The 8,003-nt window shown below is 41.8% G+C and overlaps 1 non-coding gene across 1 annotated transcript; it reads left to right on the top strand.

The window, feature by feature from the left end:
* The first annotated feature begins 402 nt into the window (after positions 1-402).
* Positions 403-475, top strand: TRNAD-GUC (transfer RNA aspartic acid (anticodon GUC)). The gene has a single exon. It is a non-coding gene; the product is annotated as a tRNA-Asp (tRNA).
* The last annotated feature ends 7,528 nt before the right edge of the window (positions 476-8,003 follow it).

Genomic DNA, 8,003 nt, shown 5'->3' with positions numbered 1-8,003 from the left:
CAATAGGTTGGTGGTTCGACCCCATCCGGGAGCGGTGTTGTGAGGTCTCAGATGTGACGTAAAAAGTCAAGGTTTTTACATAATACCTGACGAGCATTTAACTTTTGGGCTTCCGTGGCGCAATGGTTAGCGCGTTCGGCTGTTAACCAATAGGTTGGTGGTTCGAGCCCACCCGAGAGCGGTGTTGTGGGATCTGAAATGTAACGTAGAAAGCCAAAGTTTTTGCACAATAAATGACGACCATTCAATTTTTGGGCTTCCGTGGCGCAATAATTAGCGCGTCCAGCTGTTAATCGAAAGGTTGGTGGTTCGAGCCCACCCGGGAGCGGTGTTGTGGGATCTCAAATGTAACGTAGAAAGCCAAAGTTTTTCCACAATACCTGACTACCATTTAATTTTTGGGCTTCCATGGCGCAATGGTTAGCGCGTTCGGCTGTCAACCGAAAGGATGGTGGTTCGAGCCCACCTGGGAGAGGTGTTGTAGGGTCTCAGATGTAACGTAAAAAGTCATAACTTATTATTGTGTGTTTGTACGACTACACAGGAGTTGATACTTTAAAACTATGGTTTTATTTACAATGATTTATACATGATCGAGGTCCGAGATAGACTGAATTTTTAACACAGAAAGGGGGCCTTTTTATACACGAGAGATTAGATAAATAATAGACATTAAGCTAATATGGGGCTGTTCATAAACTGGCCTACTAATAATACAAAGCATAATGTCACATCCCCTTTTTTTATACAAATAAGAATGCGTTTTATAAATTTAACTTAGTCGATGGCTTTGAGATTCTTCCGGATCGTGTTACTGTCCCTTTGTCGTCTTTTGGCAATTTGCTTCTTGTCTTTCTCTTATTCGTACTTTCCGGTGACCTCGTGGTATTGGACTCAGATGGATCAGCTCGCAAGTTCTCTCTGTCGGTATCTTGAATGTTTTCAGCATTGCATGGATGATTGTCGTGGGCTGGCTCAGAGACAGGTTCCTCTCGATCAATGATGTTTGGTGGATCTATGACGTCCTCTGGGCCAATACTTGATTCCGGAGTGAAAGACTTGATTCCGTGATTTTGATGACTGTCCGGTAGGGGAACTAGATGGAACCGGTTTCTTCGAATCCTTCCTTTAGACGTCTCGATTATATATGATCGGGGCTCCTCTGCTTTCTCGACAACGGTTCCTTCTTTGCGTAAATCGGTTATCCATACCCTTTTCCCAAGATCTAATTTGTGTAGCTCTCTGACTCTATGGCGTTGGTCGTAATTTCGTTTCTGAGATTTTTTCTGCGTTAGTGATGTTTCTTTGATACGTTCTGCTGATAAGATCGTCGGGACAAGCATGTTTGACGGTAATGGGAGCGTTGTTCGGAGATGGCGACTCATAAGCATTTGTGCTGGACTGAAACCATTGGACGTCGGTGTAGATCGGTACGCCAAGAGTGCCAAAGGGATGTTGTCAGATTTCTTTAAAATGGATTTCGCTGTCTTTACTGCTGCTTCTGCGAACCCATTACTTTGAGGATATCTTGGGCTGCTCGTGATAGATCGAAATCCATATTTCTTGGAGAATGCGATGAATTCCAAGGTTCTTGTCGCTGATAAATTAGTGCCATTATCGCTGCGGACCACCTCTGGAATTCCGTGTCGTGCAAATATATCTTCGATGATCTCGATGACAGTTTTTGTAGTTTGATCTTTCATTCGAGCCAATTCCAGATATTTTGAGTAGTAGTCCATCATGACCAGGTACCATTTTCCCCCATGATGTAGCATATCTATGGCAACTGCTTGCCATGGTCGTTCGGGTAAGCTTGTTGGCTTTAAGGGCTCTTGAAAGTTGACTGATTCTTTGAGACATCGTTCGCATCTTTTCACCTTATCTTCGATTTCCCGTGAAATTCCAGGCCACCAGACGGATTGTTTGGCTCTTTCTCGACATTTGACGATTCCCATGTGACCTTGATGAATTCGATCCATTATTTCTGGACGCATGGAACTTGGAATGAGCAGTCTGCTGCCTTTCATGATGATTCCGTCTTGGATGGTGATTTCATGCCTGTAGCTGAAGTAGTCATTACAACTACTGTGTACGCGTTTTTTCTCCGGCCATCCATGTTCGAGGTAACGTTGTAATGTTCTGCATGTAGCATCTTCCTGTTGTTTATGAAGAATTTCCGCAAGCTTTGGATCTGTAGTGGGTAGGTTCATCATTACTAACTGTACGTGAGCAGAAATTTCTTGTTGTAGCTCGTTGTCGTCAACGTCTATCAACGGAGCTCTAGACAATGTATCAGCGGCAACTAAGGATTTTCCAGGCACGTAGGAGACCTTGTACGAGTATCGCATCATGCGTAGACGTAGCCTTTGCAGTCTCGGAGATAAATCGTCCAGTTGTTTCGAATGCAATATGGAAACAAGGGGCTGATGATCAGTTTCTAGCTTTATTGTTATACCCGTTATGAAATCCTCAAATCGCTGGCATGCCCACGTTAATGCATACGCCTCCTTCTCGATCTGCGCATAGCGTTGTTCTGTCGAGGATAACGTCTTCGAGGCATAGGCAATGACTTTGTAAGTTCCATTGGCTTGTTCTTGTCGAAGTATTGCTCCAATCCCATAGCTTGACGCATCGGCGGATACTACTGTTGGCTTCCTCGGATCGAAGATACCCAAAACAGGCTTGCTTGTGAGCGTCGTCTTGAGGTATTTGAAGGCCATTTCTTGACTTGGGCCCCAAATCCAGCTGTTCTTGGTGCTCAATAGACTACTTAGTGGTTTAAGCTGCTCGGCCATTCGGGGAATGAACTTTCCAAGATAATTTACCATTCCTAATAGACGACGTAGCTCTGCGACATCAGATGGTGATTTCATCTCGACTAAGGCTCGAACCTTCTCCTCGTCTGGACTGATCCCGGCACTGTCTATTACGTGCCCCAAAAACTTGATCCTTTTGACTCCAAAGAGGCATTTCCTTTCATTGAGCGTGACTCCTTGGTCTTTCAATCTTTCGAGAACTTCCTTTAGGTTTTCATCATGTTCGGCCATGTCCTTGCCCCATACTAGAATGTCGTCCTGATGACAAACTGTGTTCTTGACGCCTTCAATATACGAAGACATTTGGCTTTGGTAGTGCTCGGATGCAGATGTTAAACCAAAGGGCAGGCAATTGCAGCAATATCTTCCAAATGGCGTCATGAAAGTCGTTAGTAATATGGAGTCTGGATGTAGCGGTATCTGCCAATAACCGGAATTACAATCAAGTTTTGAGAAGATCTCGGCTCCAGCCAGTCGTCCAAGCGTATGGTCTACAGCCGGTATCTGGTACCGTTCACGTTGTACGTAGTTATTCAGTTGCGTATAATCCACGCATATCCTTAATTCGCCAGAATCCTTTCTCACGACCACCATGGGAGCGCACCAGTCTGTGGGGTCCTCGACTCTCCGGATTACTCCCAAGTCCACCATTCGTTTCAATTCAGCTTCGACTTGTGACATCAAAGGAATCGCAACTCGACGTGGAGTCGTCACTGCATACGGTACTGCGTTCGGTTTCAGCTTCAGTTTGTAGCTTCGTTTGACTCGTCCTAAGCCGGTAAATAGTTGAGGATAATGGTCCTTCGGTCTTATACTCGTCTCCGTGAGTTGCAGCTCATCGATTCTTTGAACTATTTTCAGGTCTTCACTTGCTCTGAGGCTTAGAAGTGGAACTTGCAATTGGTCGATGACATAGACCTTGTCATGGATGGTGGTATCTCTACTTGACAGGTAGGCTTCAATGAAACCTTTGCAGTTAATCAAGGTCTTCCCTGGTCCAAACCCTTACAAAAAACTTCATAAGAGTTCTAAAGGAATTTCTTTGGAACCCTACGGAGCCCTTGGGATCATTTTCTAAAGAATTAATTTCCAAAGACTTCCTTGGAATTTCCTAAAGAATTCTTGAGATAAATTTCCAAAGAATTTCTTGGGATTATTTTCTAATGAAATTCTTTAGGAATTCTAGAGATAAATTTCCAAAGAATGTCTTGCGATTATTTTCTAAAGAAATTCTTTAGGAATTCTAGAGATAAATTTCCAAAGAATTTCTTGGGATTATTTTCTGAAAAAATTCTTTAGGGATTCTAGAGATAAATTTCCAAAGAAGGTCTAGGGATTATTTTCTAAAGAAATTCTTTAGGAATTCTAGAGATAAATTTCCAAAGAATTTCTTGGGATTATTTTCTGAAAAATTCTTTAGGAATTCTAGAGATAAATTTCCAAAGAATTTCTTAGGATTATTTTCTAAAGAAATTCTTTAGGAATTCTAGAGGTAAATTCCCAAAGAATTTCTTGGGATTATTTTCTAAAGAAATTCTTTAGGATTTCTAGAGATAAATTTCCAAAGAACGTCTAGGGAATATTTTCCAACGAAATTCTTTAGGAATTCTTGAGATCAATTTCCAAAGAAGGTTTAGGGTTTATTTTCCAAAGTTTTTCACATTTTAAGTTTGTGGATGACGAAAATTATGGCACTAACTATTTTTTTTTTCTATTGTGGATGTTTCAATGTAAGTAGGGCACATACGTCCGCGACAGGGATGCGATTAGTCAGGGTTCAGTATGTGTTTAAGCAGGGAAGGAAATGAGGTTTACTTGGGAGGTGACGGAAGGGGTGTGGGGGTCAAGTCACCTCCGGCGGACACGGGGCAGTCGGCACCTATACGGTAGGATCGCCGACACGTGTCTAATTCCCTCAAACTTTGCCGCCCAGAAGCTTGGCTTACAGGAGTGCGCCACACTCCTGGCTGGCACTAATTCTTTAAAAGTAAAATAAGAGTATATAATTAAAATCGTTATGTTTAGATTTACAGGGAATCTAAGCTGTCAGTCGGAATTTTTGCTTAATTCTCTTATGGCATGTTTTATCTTTATTTCGAGCGTAATTAGAGTCCAAAATAAATATTTTTTAGAAAACATTGTAGAGAAAATTAGGTTAAACGTGTTTCTGATACTTGAAAAACTCTTAGTGAATATACATTATTAAATTTAACAACAACGTCTGTATCTACTGCTTGGCCGTTAAAGCCTTCAAAACCCACATAATACACCATACAATTGCACCAGGTTAAAACTTTCTGCCGTTCACGGATGTTTTTAAGTCGATTAAATGTCTGACTTTATAAGCAATTTCACACTGCATGCGAGAACTTCCTTCGCAATATGGGGTGAAGTTCACTACACTCCCTGTATTGGGATATGGTTCTGCGTGTAAGAACTATCCTCGTTTCAAGTGGCTAAATTAATTTACCCACTTCTCAAGATATTTCCCAAGAAAATTCCAAAGTTATTTCCCATGTAAATTCCAAAGACATTTCCCATGTAAATTCCAAAGACATTTCCCAAGTAAATTCCAAAGAAATTTCCCTAGTAATTTCCAAAGACATTTCCCAAGTAAATTTCAAAGACATTTCTCAAGAAAATTCCAAAGACATTTCTCAAGAAAATTCCAAAGCTATTTCCCAAGAAAATTCCAAAGATATTTCCCAAGAAAATTCCAAAGATATTTCCCAAGAAAATTCCAAAGATATTTCCCAAGAAAATTCCAAAGATATTTCCCAAGAAAATTCCAAAGATATTTCCCAAGAAAATTCCAAAGATATTTCCCAAGAAAATTCCAAAGATATTTCCCAAGAAAATTCCAAAGATATTTCCCAAGAAAATTCCAAAGATATTTCCCAAGAAAATTCCAAAGATATTTCCCAAGAAAATTCCAAAGATATTTCCCAAGCAAATTCCAAAGATATTTCCCAAGCAAATTCCAAAGATATTTCCCAAGAAAATTCCAAAGATATTTCCAAAGCAATTTCCAAAGAAAAAGAGGCCAATATTCCCCAATTTCCTAAAGAACGCCATAAGGATTTCCAAAGAAATTTCCCAAGGAATTTTCTTAAGAGTTCTTAAGAAGATTTTTGTAAGGGCAGACGTCGGTCAGATTTATTCAGTGCTAAGTCTTGAAATTTCGCCTTGTGTAGCTAGTCTGGTAATACGCAAACGTCCGCGCCGGTATCTATCTTGAATTGAACTTGTTTTGCATTAATCCTAATGTTTACCATCCAACGATCTTGTATCTCGTCGCTGCTGACTTTTCCCAAGAACGTATCCATTGGCGTTGAGTCATCTTCATCCACAGAGATCATTTGCGATGTGACCTCACGATTATAGTTGGTGGTTGACCTTTGACACACACGCTCGTAGCGGCCAATCTTCTTACACTTCCTGCAAACTGCTCTATATGCTGGGCATCGCTCTCGATTGTGTTTCTCGAACATTCCGCATTTCTTGCAGGTATCTGAAGTAACCTTTTGATCGCGTTGAATTGGTCTTGAAGGATGAGTTGCTCTTGGTCGCCTGTTCTCCTTCGTCTGAGAGGTGTTTCGAGAGCCAAGCTTTTCGACAACAGCCGGAGTTCCGTTTTTATAACTTCCTGCGTTTAATTCTTGTTGTTGTCGGCGAACTTCTTCGGCATGGCGGGCGGTTGAGATCGCTTTCTCCAGTGTAAGGTTTCCGTCTAATTGCATTTTTTCCGACAGGGCTTTGTCTCGCACCCCGACTACTATTCGGTCTCTCAGCAATTCGTCTTGGAGAGTTCCGTAGGCACATTTCTCAATCTGGGCTCGACACGCGGTGATAAACTCTTCTACCAGTTCGCCATCTTGCTGAACTCGTGAGTTGAAGGTTGCTCGCTCGTAGATAACGTTCCTCCGGAGAATGAAATGTCGTTGGAATTTATTCATAACGACATTGAAGTCAGACTTCTCTGCATCGGTGGCAAACGTAAATGACAAGAATACGTCATCAGCTTTGTCGCCCATCATGTATATTAACGCGTTGACTTGTTCCTCTCCTGTCTTGGAACTAAGACCGGACGCGGATCTGAATCTCTCGAACCTCCTCCTCCATCGGGGCCACTTATTGGAATTCGAAAAGTTGAATTGGCAAGGCGGTTGCACTTGAAAGGCTGCGGCGTTCTGCATTTTCCGTGTCGAGGTAGACCGCAAATCTAGTCGATTACTGATTAACGAATTAAAGCTAACCGTGATATCGCGCGACTAAATACCACATTAACGAACTTCTGACACCATGTTGTGTGTTTGTACGACTACACAGGAGTTGATACTTTAAAACTATGGTTTTATTTACAATGATTTATACATGATCGAGGTCCGAGATAGACTGAATTTTTAACACAGAGAGGGGGCCTTTTTATACACGAGAGATTAGATAAATAATAGACATTAAGCTAATATGGGGCTGTTCATAAACTGGCCTACTAATAATACAAAGCATAATGTCACACTTATCCACAAAACCTAACAACCATTTAATTTCTGAGCTTCTGTGGCTCAATGGTTCGCGTTCGGCTGTTAACCAATTGGTTGGTGGTTCGAGCCTATCCGGGAGCGGTGTTGTGATGTCTCAGATGTAACGTAAAATGTCAGAGTTTTTCCACAATACCTGACGAACATTTATTTTTTGGGCTTCCGTGGCGCAATGGTTAGCGCGTTCAGCTGTTAATCGAAAGGTTGGTGGTTCGAGCCCACCCGGAAGAGGTGATGTGGGGTCTCAGATGTAGCGTAAAAAGTCAAAACTTTTCCACAATACGTGACAACCATTTAATTTCTGAGCTTCCGTGGCTCAATGGTTATCGCGTTCGGCTGTTAATCGAAAGGTTGGTGGTTCGAGCCCATCCGGGAGCGGTGTTGTGAGGTCTCGGATGTGAAGTAAAAAGTCAAAGTTTTACCTCAATACCTGACGAGCATTTATTTTTTGGGCTTCCGTGGCGCAATGGTTAGCGCGTTCAGCTGTTAATCGAAAGGTTGGTGGTTCGAGCCCACCCGGGAGAGGTGTTGTGGGGTCTCAGATGTAGCGTGAAAAGTCAAACTTTTTCCATAATACGTGATAACCATTTATTTTCTGATCTTTCGTGGCTCAATGGTTAGCGCGTTCGGCTGTTAACCAATAGCT

The sequence above is a fragment of the Phalangium opilio genome, unplaced genomic scaffold (genome assembly GCF_054372755.1).
Source record: "Phalangium opilio isolate 3A_F unplaced genomic scaffold, DU_Popi_V2 ptg000390l_1, whole genome shotgun sequence".
Lineage (NCBI taxonomy): Eukaryota > Metazoa > Arthropoda > Arachnida > Opiliones > Phalangiidae > Phalangium > Phalangium opilio.
Note: the sequence above shows the minus strand (reverse complement) of the source record. Positions and strands in the feature narration are given on the sequence as shown.